At 40.3% G+C, this 13238-nt stretch overlaps 1 pseudogene; it reads right to left on the bottom strand.

The window, feature by feature from the left end:
* Window positions 1-5672: 5672 nt before the first annotated feature.
* On the bottom strand, window positions 5673-6349 carry LOC138148122 (rho-related GTP-binding protein RhoG-like; annotated as a pseudogene).
* Window positions 6350-13238: the final 6889 nt, after the last annotated feature.

A 13238-nucleotide genomic window follows, 5' to 3' on the forward strand; every position in this document is an offset into this window, starting at 1 on the left:
CCAATTGAGTATGTATGCTATTCCCTCCTTAAACCAAATCCAATGAGAGTAAGGTTGACTCATTCCCTTTCACCTCCCTGCTTTCCCCCTCCATTGTAACAGCTTTCTTTTGCTTGGTTTATGTTAGATCATTTACCTTATTCTATCTCTCCCTTTCTCCTTCTCCCAATGTATTTGGATGTCACCCCTTAATTTTATTTTTTAGATTTCATGGCTTCATATTAAACTCACCCTGTGCCTTCTGTCTACATACACACACATACATACAAACACAAGACATATATATGCACATACACATACACACACACACACACACACACATATATATATATATATATATATATATATATAAATTTCTTTCAACTTACTAATACTGAGAAAAATCTCATGACTTACAAATATCATTCCATGGAGGAATGTAAACAGTTCAGATTAATAAATCTCTTATGATTTCTCTTTCCTGTTTACCTTTTCAAGCTTCTCTTGCTTCTTGTATTTGAAAGTCTAATTTTCTGTTCAGCTCTTTTCATCAAGAATGCTTGAAAATTCTAGAGTTCCCAGGTCAAGGAAAAAATATTACAAGCAGTCAGAAGGAAACAATTTGAATATTGTGGAAACACAATCAGGATAACACAAGATCTAGCAGCTTCTACATTAAGGGACTGAATGACTTGGAATACAATATTCTGGAGGTCAAAGGAGTTAGGATTAAAACCAAGAATCACCTACCCAGAAAAACTGAGTATAATACTTCAGGGGAAAAAATTCAATGTAAAAGAGAATTTTCAAGCGAGATATAAAACAGATCCAAAAGAATGAAAAAAATAGAAGACAATGTGAAATATCTCATTGGAAAACCCATTGATCTAGAAAACAGATGCAGGAGATATAATTTAAAATTATTGGACTACCTGAAAGTCATGATGAAAAAAAAAGCCTAGACATCATCTTTCAAGAAATTATCAAGGAAAATTGCTTTGATATTCTAGAACCAGAGAGTAAAACAGAAATGGAAAGAATCCACCAATCACCTCTAGAAACAGATCCCAAAAAGAAAACTCTGTTTTATATCTTGATTTCTCATAAAGTCATTAGCTTCCATTTGCTCCATTCTAATTGAAGGAAATATTTTCTTCAGCGAGCTTTTGGGCAGTTTCCATTTTGGCCAGTTCTGCTTTTTGAGGCATTCCTTTCCTCATTACTTTTTGGACACCTTTTGCCATTTGAGTTTTTAGTCTATATTTTAAGATGTTATTTTCTTCAGCATCTTTTTTCTTTCTCCTTAAGCAAGCTGTTCACTGATTTTTTTATGATTTTCTTGCATCACTCTCATTTCTATGCTCATTTTTTCCTCTATTTCTCTTGATTTTCAAAATCCTTTTTGAGCTCCTCCATGATCTGTTACAAATTCATATTTTTCTTGGAGGTTTTTGATGTAGGAGTTTTGACTTTGTTGTCTTTTTCTGGTTGTATGTTTTATTCTTGTCACCAAAGAAAGATTCTATAATCTGATTTTTCCTCTGTTTGCTCATCTTGCCAGCCAATTACTTGACTTTTGAGCTCTTTGCCAAGATAGGACTCTGCTTCCAGAGTGGAGAGTGCTGTGTCCCAAATTTCTGGGGTTTTACACAGCTGTTGTCAGAGTTACTTCTAGGCATCTGTAAATTTTCAGTTCTTTTAAGGTGATATGATCAAAGGAGAGGTATTTGCTCCTCTCCTGGACTGTGGTTTGGTCTGTGAGTTATACAAGAATTCTTTTTCTGCTTCAGAACTTTGAGGAGGACTCCCTCTCCACAGCTGCCACAAGCTCTGCCATACCAGCACTCTTCCTCACCCCAGGACTACCACTTAAGACTTTGTAAAGCCAAACATGAGCAGCTTTCCAGAGGACTGCTGCTGTGAACAGCTTCGAGGTTCTGATTACATAGTATAGTGAACTCTCTATTTATTCAGCAGTAAATTAAAGCAAAACATTTACAGAAACCAAAGTACAAGATTCACAATGTTATGACATAACAACTTTTCACTAAAATGGCCACATAGTTTTCACCAAAGTGGCCACACTCCTTAATGGACTCAAAGTACAAAGGTCAAAGTTCTCCACCCCTAGGTCACAGTAAATCATGATCTTCTCAGTCAGCACTAGGTATGCAAGAAGAGGTCTTTTCATCTTGACTTGAGGCTGGCTCTCAGATTACATGCTTCCTCTTCCATGGTCCCAGCTCCTGCCCAAATCTATCCAACTCTCATCTGAATTCAAAGGCAGACAGCTCTCAGCATCTTGTCTAGCTCCTTGTACAGCTCCTCATCCAGTTCCTTGTCCATATTGAAGCTCATAGTGTCCAGTACACCTCAAGTCCTTCATAGTTCCTGTTTCTGGGAATACAAAGCTTAACAGAGCCAAAACAACATTCATGCACATTGCCAGTACCATCACCAATTCACTATCTGCTTATGAAATCAACACAGACCCACCAACAAGGTCTGGGAACTCAACACAAATCATCAGTATAGAAATCAACACAGACCCACAAACAAGGTCCAAGAGGTAAACACAAATCATCAACATAGAAATCAACAAAAACCCACAAACAATGTCCAGAAGGTCAATACAAATCATCAGTAAAGTCCCAGTACCTCCTATACCCTCCTCCAGGACTTCTGTAAAATCCTCTTTTAGGGCTTCCAGGAAGGTCCCAGGGCTTCTGTACAAAGTATCACAAACATCAACACAGACAGAACAGAGAAACAGAGTGCCGGGATACCATAAGTTTTCTCCTTCTTGACTCTGCCACCTTAAGAGCTCTCTTCTCAGTTCTCAGTTCTGCCACCCCAAGTATTCTCCTTCTCCACCACAAGATCTCTCTTCTCAGTTCTGCTCTCTCCAGCCTGGGCCTCTCTTTATATATGGTCATCAGCTCCTTCCCTTCCTGTTGCATCAGCAATAGGAGTTCACAAGTTCTAGGGTTCACAAGCTGTGGGATTCACAGGTTCTGGATCTTGATATTGGATACAATCATGAACTGAAACAAGGAGTTAACTACTTCTGTATTAATTAAATAGATGAAACAAGGTGTTAACCACTTCTTTGTTTGCCATTACAGTCTGTGACCCAGATCCAAGCAGGGCATAGCAAGAGAATCCTGTCTTAGTGACAACAAAGAGATCCTTGCAATTGCCCTCTGATCATCCAATTGATCCCCCCACCATCTGTGGTTCTAGAGCTCCAAAAGCGGTCCCTACTGCTGCTGCCACTGCCTTGACCTCCTCCACCTCAGGGATGGACCATGCTCTTCTCTCACCCAGGTCCAACAGAGTTTCCCATTGACCTTTTACTTTGTCTTTGCCATTTGTGGGTTGAGAAGTCTGGAAACCACCACAGCTGCCAGTGATTCAGTCCCTGGAGGCCTGCTATGACCCAGTCTGTGCCAGTGTGGCCAAGATAGGACTGTGCTCTGCTCCCAGCCCAGTGTGATGGACCCTTCCTGTTGGCCTACCAGGCTGTCTTCAGCTGGAGGTATGTTTCACTCTGTCATTTTGTGGGTTCCGTAGTTCTAAAATGTGTTTAGAGTCATTTTTAACAGATATTTGGAGTTGATTAGGGGAAGAGCTCAAGCAAATTCCTGCTTTTACTCTGCCATCTTGGCTCTGCTTCACCCCCCCGCCCGACTTCTTTCCTTTTCAAAGAACTCTAAAATCCAGTATCGTTAACCACCATGCTGTTCTTCAGTCATGATACTCCATCCCTAGACTCTGTACCTTTCTGTTGGCTGTCCCCCATATCTGGCATTCTCTGCCTCTTCACCTCCATTGCTTATCTTCCTTGGGTTCCTTTAAGATTCAGCCTCAAACTCAGTTTTTGCAAGATGCCTTTTCCAGTTTTTCTTCCCCCATCCTCCTACAAAAGTGTCTTCTCTTTGTGATTACTAGTCACATTCTCACCTTCTTTCTCTCACTCCAGTCTCTCTTCTCTTTCTCCCTCTCCCTCACCCTTTTCTATATACACAGTTATTTCGCACACTATCTTCCCTATTAAAATGTGAGTTGCTTGAGAACAGGGACAGAATTTTTGCCTTTATTTGTATCTACAATGCTTTAACATAGTGCCTGACATATAGTAAGTGCTTAGTAAATGCCTATTGACTGACTGACTGTCTTATTTCTGGGTAGACCATGCTGTCTGTTTTAAAAAAATCTTATTTAATATTTTATTTTACCCAATTACATGTAAAAGCAATTTTAACATACTTCTCCTCTCCCCCCAGATTTTGAGTTCTCAATTTTTTCCCTCCTTTCCCCCTGCCTCATTGAGAAGGCAAACAATTTGACATTGGCTATGCATGTGTAGTCATGCAAAATACTTTTCCATATAAGTCATCCTGTGAAAGAAAACACAGGCAAAAAACCCCAAGAAAAATAAAGTAAGTAAAGAAAAAGTATCTTTGATCTGCATTCAGGCTCTACCTGTTCTTTCTCATCAAAAGTCCTACAGAAATGCAAAAATTGCAAAGGAAGATGGTTTAGCCATACCAGATCTTAAATTGTATTGTAAAGCATCAGCCAGCAAAATTACTTGGTACTGGCTAAGAAATAGAGTGGTGGATCAGTGGAATAGGTTAGGTACACAAGACATAGCAGTCAATGACTGTAGTAATCTACTGTTTAATAAACCCTAAGACTCCAGCTTATGGGATAAGAATTCACTATTTGACAAAAACTGATGAGAAAAATGGAAAACAGTATGGCAGAAACTAGGTACAGACCAATATCTTATACTGTATACCAAAATAAAGCCAAAATGTGCACTCAATTTAGTTTTTTTTTTTTTTTTTAACACAAGGAGGTTTTATTAATGCACACAGGGAGAAGATTGGAGGGGCTGGTGGGATAGGACAAGTCTTCCCACCCCTTCCAGACCCCCAGAGCATATGAGCAAAGTCTGTTGGTGGATTTGTAAATGGGGGATTGGGAAGCAGCTGGCTCTCCTTGCCCTTTCCTCAAGTGGGCAGATGCTGGCTCCCTTTCTTCTCAGGATCCTGTGCTCCTGTCCTGGCAAGAGGGGTGGGGTGTGTTCTGAGCATGGTAGCCAGGCTGGAGCAGGGATGGGCAGAAGTAGGATGGGTCTCCAGAAGTGCCCTAGACCTAGGGAAGCTCAGAAAGACCCCTGAGGGTCAGCCCAAGGAAGCTCATTGAAAACTGATGGGGTGAGAGAGCTGGAAAAGGACCTCCCCACAAACAGGCCTCCTGCCACAACAGGACTTCTTCAAGCTCTGAGTGCCAGGGACAGAAGGACAGTGGACTGTACACTCCAGGAGAGCAGAGGCTATGTCATTTTTCACCTCTGAATTCCCAGCACCTGAACAGGGCCCTGCACATAGTAGGAGGTTGGTAAATAAATGTTCACTGAATTGAACGTAAAGACTGCCCAGAGAAAGGGGTGCCAAGAATGTTGCCCTTATCCCTCTCTCTCTTCCTCTGATGGGGAGGGCATGGACACTAGTTGCGGGGCACGTGGCTGGAGGGAGAAAGAGGAGCCAATCAGACCTAGAGGGAAGAAGGAGGTCAAGGCACATCTGGCTGAGGTGGGAAGGGGGAAAAGGGGCTCAGGAAGATGGACAAACAGATGGACAAGCCCTGGGACTGGGCCAGCAGGGTGTCCCCTCCCAAGGTTGGGGAGTCACAAGAGGAAACAGGAGCGGCCTCGCCTGAGTGGTGTTGGATTGAGCACAGCCCAGACAGCCTCAGCAAACACTTCTTTGACACCATCCTGCTGCAGTACAGAGCACTCGAGGTAGCCAACCACATGGATCTGCTTGCTCAGGGCTACACACTGCTGGGAAGTGATGGGTGCCTGGCCCTGCTCCTTCAGCCACTTTACGGCATCTGGCTGACCCCACAGGTCCTTCTTGGTGCCCACGAGCAGGATGGGCACATCAGGGCAGTGGTGACATACTTCTGGGTACCACTTGTGCCGCACATTCTCATAGGAAGGTGGGCTGGCGATGGAGAAGCAGATGACAAAGATGTTGGTCTGGGGATAGGACAAGGTGTGTAGCCGGTCATATTCTTCCTGGCCTGCTGTGTCCCACAGGTTCAGATTGACTGTGCACCCATCCACAGTGCTTTGCGCACTGTAGTTGTCGAACACTGTTGGGATGTATTGCTTAGGGAAGGCATTGGTAGCATAGCAGATGAGAAGGCACGTTTTCCCACTGCCCTCTCGCCCACCACCACACACTTGATGCTCTGCATCGTGGCGGCTGCGGCAGGTGCAGCTGTGGCCTTTTTTGCCTGTCCCAGCCAGAGCCCCCACAGTGGCAGCTAATGTTTCAATCTGGTCCTCTCCCTCCCTCCCTGCCCGCTGGGGGCGGTGGCGGCAGCAGCGAAGTGAGAGAGTGAGGCCGGAGCCAAAATGTGTACTCATTTAGAAACAAAAGGCTGATAACATAAGCAATCTGAGAGTAAGGAGTAGTTTGTCTGTCATATTTATGGATAATGGAAGAAATTATAACCAAACAAGAGCTAGAGAATATTATGAAATGCAAAATGGATAATTTTGATTACATTAAGTTTTTGTACAAAGCCAAGATTATGAGGGAAGTAGAAAATTGGGAAAGAATTTTTACAATCAGTATCTTTGAGAAAGGCTTAATTTCTAAAATATATAGAGCACTGAGTCAAATTTATAAGAATACAAGTCATTCCCAATTGCTAAATGGTTAAAGGACATGAACAGGCAGTTTTCATGGGAAGAAATTAAAGTTATCTATAGTCAATAAGAAAAATGCTCTAAATCACTATTGATTAGAGAAAGGCAAATCAAAACAACTCTGAGGTACCACATCTCACCAGTCAGATAGACTAACTTGACAAAACAGGAAAATGACAAATGCTGGAGAATATGTGGGAAAATTGGAATGCTAATGTGTTGTTGGTGGAATTGTAAACTGATCCAACCATCCTGGATAGCAATATGGAATTATGCCCAAAGAGCTGTAAAACTGTGCATACCTTTGACTTAGAAATACCACTTCTAGGTCTGTATCCCAAAGAGATCATAAAAGCAGGAAAAGGACCCGCATGTACAAAGAATTATAGCAACTCTTTATGATGACCAAGAATTGGAAATTGAGGGTTTATTCATCAATTGGGGAATGGCTGAACAAATTGTTCTGTATGAATGTAATGGAATACTATTATGCAATAAAAAATGATGAGTAAATGGACTTCAGAAAATCTTGGAAGGACTTATATGAACTAATGCCAAGTGAAATGAGAAGAACTAGGATAGCATTGTACACAGTGACCACCCACTATGTTGTATGACGTCCAACTTTGACAGACTTAGCTCTTCTCAGCAATGCAAGGATCTAAGACTCATAAAGAGTCAAAAGCCTCATGATGGAAAATACTCTCCACATCCAGAGAAAGAACTTTGGATTTTGAATGTAGATGGAAGGATAATTTTTACTCTCCTTTTCTTTTGTTGTTTTGTTTTGTTTCTTCTTTCTCATGGTTCCTCTAATTAGTTCTCATTCTTCTGTACATCAAGACTAATGTGAAAATATGTTTAATATGCATGCATAAGTAGAGTTTATATCAGATTGCATGCCATCTTGGGGAAGGAAAGGAGAGGGAGGGGGAAGGGAGAATTTGAAACTCAAAATCTTATGGAAGTGAATGTTGGAAACTAAAAATAAATTAATTTTTAAATAGTTCTACAGAATTGTTTTGGATCTTTGTATTGCTGAGAATAGCTAAATTATTCATAGTACATCATCATACAATATTGCTGTTCTCCTGGTTCTGCTCATTTCACTTTGCATCTGTTCATATAAGTATTTCCATATTTTCCTGAGAGCATCCTGCTCATCACTTCTTAAAGCACAATCATATTCCATCATAATCATATACAACAACTTGTTCAGACACTTCTCAATTGGTGGACATCCTCTCAATTTCTAATTCTTTGCCACCACTAAAAGAGCTGTTATAAATATTTTTGTACATATGGGTACTTTTCCCATTTTTCTTATTTCTTTGAGATACAGACCTAGAAGTGGTATTACTGAGTCAAAGGGTATGCACATTTTTATAGCCCTTTGGGCAGTAGTTCCAAATTTCTCTCCAGAATAGTTGGATTAGTTCACAAGGCCACCAACAAAGCATTAGTGTTCCAATTTTCCCACATCTTCTCCAGCATTTGTCATTTTCCTTTTTTTTTTTCCACATTAGCCAATCTGACAGATGTGAGGTAGTAACTCAGAGTTGTTTTGGTTTGCATTTCTCTCATCAATAGTGATTTAGTAGATTTAGTGCATTTTTCCATTTGATAATAGATAGCTTTAATTTCTTTATCTTAAAATTGCCTATTCATATCCTTTGACTTTTTAATCAGTGGGGGAATGGCTATTATTTCTATAAATTTGACTCAGTTTTCCTATATGTTTGAGGAATGAAGTCTTTAACAGAGAAACTCACTATAATATTTTTCCACAGTAAGGATTACCAACTATATATTTCCCTCCATCCTATTCCTTCCCCTCCCCGTTTATCCTACTCTCTTTCCTTTACTTTGTCTATTCTCACAAGTGTTTTACTTTTGACTTTTACCTCCCCCAAACTGCCCTCCTTTCTATCAGTTCCACTCTCCCCTTCTCTGATCCCCTTCCCTTCCTACTTTCCTGTGTGACACAATAGATTTCTGCACCTGAGTTTATATATTGTTCCCTCTTTGAACCAATTTCGATGAGAGTAAGGTTCATGTGCTCTCCCCCCTGGCCCTCCTACTTCCTTCATTTTCCCTTCCACTGTAAAATCTCTTTCAGGCCTCTTTTATGTTAGATAATTTATCCCATTCTACCTCTCCCTTTCTCCTTCCAGTGTATTCTTTCTCATTCATTAATTTAATTTTTTAAGATAATACCATCACATTCAACTCACATTTCTGCTTTCTGTTTATGTCTACTCCTTCTAACTTCCCTAATAATGAGAAAATGTTTAGGTGTTGTAAATATAATTTTCCAATGTAAGAATATAAACCATTTGGCTCTGTTGAATCCCTTATGATTTCTTTTCTGTCACCATTTGTAATAAGAATGTAAATTTTGAAGATCTTCCCTGCCCCTAGGCTAATGTGCACCTGAAGCCTGGGGTGGGAGGCTTGTTTTTCAGTAGATACAATGTAATAAGAATGTAAATTTTAAAGATCTTCCCTGCCCCTAGGCTAATGTGCACCTGAAGCCTGGGGTGGGAGGCTTGTTTTTCAGTAGATACTTCTTGATTGGCCAGTGAGTCAATAAGGTTGTTACATTCTCTGAGCCAGGAGAAGGCTATATAAGCCCTGATGTGTAGCTTTGTTTTGGGACTCACTTTGAGAAGTATTTTGTGATTTGATCTGAATTCTGGGAAGCCCTTGTTGAGAGTCCCCCGGCTTTGAAAAACCCAGAATGTGGAAACCCAGATGTTGACTGGGTATGGATGTAATGGTTGGACAGTTTAGAAATCTGTCTACTTGATGTTTCTGTCTTGATAATTATGCCTGTATACTTTGAGGTTCAGGGTGCTGACCTTTTCTCCTGAACAAGGTAAACGATACATGTCTGACTGATTAAAGTAAGCTTGTTAACCCATTTCGAGTTGCTTTCCTTTAACAAAGCAGATCCAAGAACCTGTATGGGCAGCAAACCCTGAGGACGTGCTTGGGGTGCTTGCTGCTACACCATTTTATGCTTCTTTTGTATCTTGTATTTGAAAGATATATTTTCTATTCAGCTTTAGTCTTGTTTTTCTGGGTAGATGGTTCTTGGTCATAATGTTAGCTCTTTTGCCCTCCTGAATATCATATTCCAAGCTCTCTGAACCTTCAATGCAAAGATGCAAAATCTTGTGTAATCTTCACTGTGATTCCACAATATTGAATTATTTCATTTTGACTGTTTGCAATATTTTCTCCTTGATCTTGGAGGTCTGAAATTTGGCTATAATATTCCTGGAAGCTTTTATTTTGGGATCTCTTTCAGGAAATGATTGGGGGATTATTTCAACTTCAATTTTACCCTCTGTTTTTTTCTCTTTGATAATTTCTTGAAAGATAATGTCTAGGCTCTTTTCTTTGTGTCATGAATTTCAGGTAGCTCAATGATTCTTAAATTCTATCTCTTAGCTCTACTTTCTGGGTCAATTGTTTTTCCAATGAGATTTTTCCCATTTTCTTCTATTGTTTCATTCATTTAATTGTGTTTGTTTGTTTCTTGATGTCTTATAAAATCATTAGCTTCCGCTTCCCCAATTCTAACTTTTTTTTTTTAGATTTCCCTTTTTGCTTTTTGGAGAGAGGAAAGTAGGGCAATTGGGGTTAAGTGAGTTGCCCAAGGTCACATGGCTAGTTCTGTAAGTGTCTGTGGCCATGTTTGAACTCAGGCCCTCCTGATTCCAGGGCTGGTGCTCTATTCACTGTGCCACCTAACCACCTCAATTCTAACTTTTAAATAATTATTTTCTTCAGTGAGTTTATGTACCTTCTTTTCCTTTTGGGCAATTCTACTTTTTTAAGGACTTCTCTTCAGTGAATTTCTGTATATCTTTTTTTTTCCATTTGACCAATTTTGCTTTTCAAGGCATTCTTCTCTTCATTGGATTTTTGTACCTCCTTTACCATTTGGCCTATTCTATTTTTAAGGCATTATTTTCTTCAGTATCTTTTATGCCTCCTTTACGAAGCTGTTGTCTCATTTTTCATGACTTTCTTACACCACTCTCATTTCTCTTCCCAATTCTTCCTCTACTTATCTTACTTGATTTTTAAAATCCTTTCTGAGCTCTTCCATGGCTTGAGACCAATTTGTATTTTTCTTTGAGGCTTTAGATCCAGAAATTTTAACTTTGTTGTCTTCTTCTGAGTTTGTGTTTTGATTTTTCTTGTTGCCATAGTAACTTTCTATGTACATTTTTTCCCTGTTGTTTGCTCATTTTTCCTGTCTATTTCTTGACTTTTAACTCTATGCTAAAGTGGGGTTCTGTTTTCCAAGTGAAGGAGGTATTGTCCTAAGCTTCAGATGTTTTCAGAAGTAATTCTAGGGACCTGTAAGTTTTAGGTTCTTCCGGGGGGGGGGGGGTGATTGAATCAGAGGAGGGATGTTTACTACTCTCTTGTACTGTGCACTGGTTTGTGAGTGACACAAGCAGTCTTTTCATCCCTGGAACTGTTACCAGGGTCCCTGCTCCTCTGTAGCTATAAACTCTGCTGTGCTAGTACTTCTCCTTGTCCTGGAAATAAGACCCACGACTATAACCCAGATTCTAGTATAGGCAATGCAACAGACTCTTGCCCCTGGTGCCAGAAAAGGTCCCTAGTAAATTTTCTTCTGACCCATTGTCTGATCCTTTTACCATCTGTAGCTTGAGGGGTCTGCTGACACTGATTCAGTTGCTCCAAGGCCTGCTCCTGGTTTGCTGGGGCCCAATCTATGCTGGACTGTGATTTTCTCTCACCCTAGTGCAACAGAACTTTCCTGCTGACCTTCTAAGTTGTCCTGGGCTGGAAAATTGTTTCACTCTGTTTTGTGTGTGTGTGTGTGTGTGTGTGTGTGTGTGTGTGTGTGTTCTGCCACTCTAGAATTTGTTTAGAGTCCTTATTTAAAGTTATTTAAGAGGGGCTTGGGGGAGAACTCAAAGGGTTCCCTGACTTTACTCTGCCATCTTGCCCCACTACATCCCCCCCAAAAACCACAAGAACAATCAAATGGTTTAGGTTAGAGAGGCTGGTTTAGCTATAGCAGCAAGTGTTTCTTTTCACATTTTTTTGTTTTTAGATCTGGAAATCTCTTCTTTTTAGCAATATTTTTTTGTGCTCAGTAAAGTGTTGAATGAATTTTTAAAAAAATAACTTATTTTGAGTTTACTCAGTGCAAAATACTATGTTAAGTGCTTGAGATACAAATGAAACTTGAAACAGTCCCTGCTATCAAGCAGCTCACATGATGTAGGTGATCGTTGAGAGGAGCCCTTCAAGTATAGCTCCTGGAAGCCCTGATTGTGTGCAGAGATACAGATGTTGGCTTGTTAAAATGGCTTGTCAAAACAAAACTCAGTATGCTAATTAAACTCTGGCTTGCTAGGAAACCTTATTGTCCTGATATCAAGTGGCAAGCAAGGTTGCCACCCTTTCCCCCCTCTAAAAACAAACTAAAAAAAGAGACAGAGCACTTTTCTTTATTATTGGACTGAAATCTCTCCCTCAAAAATTTCTTGGCAAAATTTCCTGATTTTATCTGAAAAAGAACTAACTACCTCTGAGCTAGAGAGTACTTTCCTACCTGCTATATTTTGAATCATGTAATACTCTCCTTGTTCAACTAAATAATGACAATAAAATTTTTGTGGAGCTAGGCACCTTACAGCCTTACAAATTCAATCCCTATTTCCTAGGATTGTTTAGTTAGATAAACAACAGAGTAAGGAGGTGGAGTATATGAATGAGTAGCATTCCTACATTGCATAAACATTAATAGGTCTTTCATCATTTTTGATAATAAGCCGGGAATCAGTCTCTCTCTCATCCTCCCTCCTTCTTCCCCCCCCTTTTTTTCTCCCTTCCCCTCTCCCCTTCTCAATATTCTCTTCCCTACTCTTTTCCCCTCATTTCTCTCTTCTTCCCTTCCCCCTTTCCTTCTCTTTTTCTCCACCTTTTCTCCCCTCCCCTCTCTCCCTTTCTTTGCCTTTCGTAATCTTTCCTCCTTTCTCTCTCTCTCACTTTTTTTGCCTCTTTTTTTCTCTCTCATCTCTCTCCCCACCTCCCTCTTTTCCCTTCCAACCCCTCAATTCATTTTCAATAGAGTTATTACTCACCTGGTAGTATTCTGAAAATATTTCTGAAGGAGAGAGAATCATCAGTCAGGGTTCCAAGCAATGGGGGACCCTACATTTAGCACAAATAAAGGCTAAGGATCATACTGCTTCCTATGAGCTGACTGTTTTTGTTCTCAAAACCTTTGAGATGGATGGGCCTATCTATCCACTTTCCTAATCTATTAATTGTTCCTCTGGTATTTGGCACCAGATTTTCCAGGTAATCAGACAAAGACGCACTAAAAGAGAAAAGCTGAGGAAATCCTTTCCTGGCCCATACTTCAAGGGAGTCATAACCCTGAACAAAGTGGAGGAGGGTGGAAGACCAGGTTTGTGGTAGTCTTGGGATTAAAGTGTTTTTTTTCTTCTAGGATTAAAAGATTAACACA

This window comes from Petaurus breviceps, unplaced genomic scaffold, assembly GCF_028583685.1.
Source record: "Petaurus breviceps papuanus isolate PSGF00001 unplaced genomic scaffold, PetGlider_PUasm1.0 90822, whole genome shotgun sequence".
Lineage (NCBI taxonomy): Eukaryota > Metazoa > Chordata > Mammalia > Diprotodontia > Petauridae > Petaurus > Petaurus breviceps.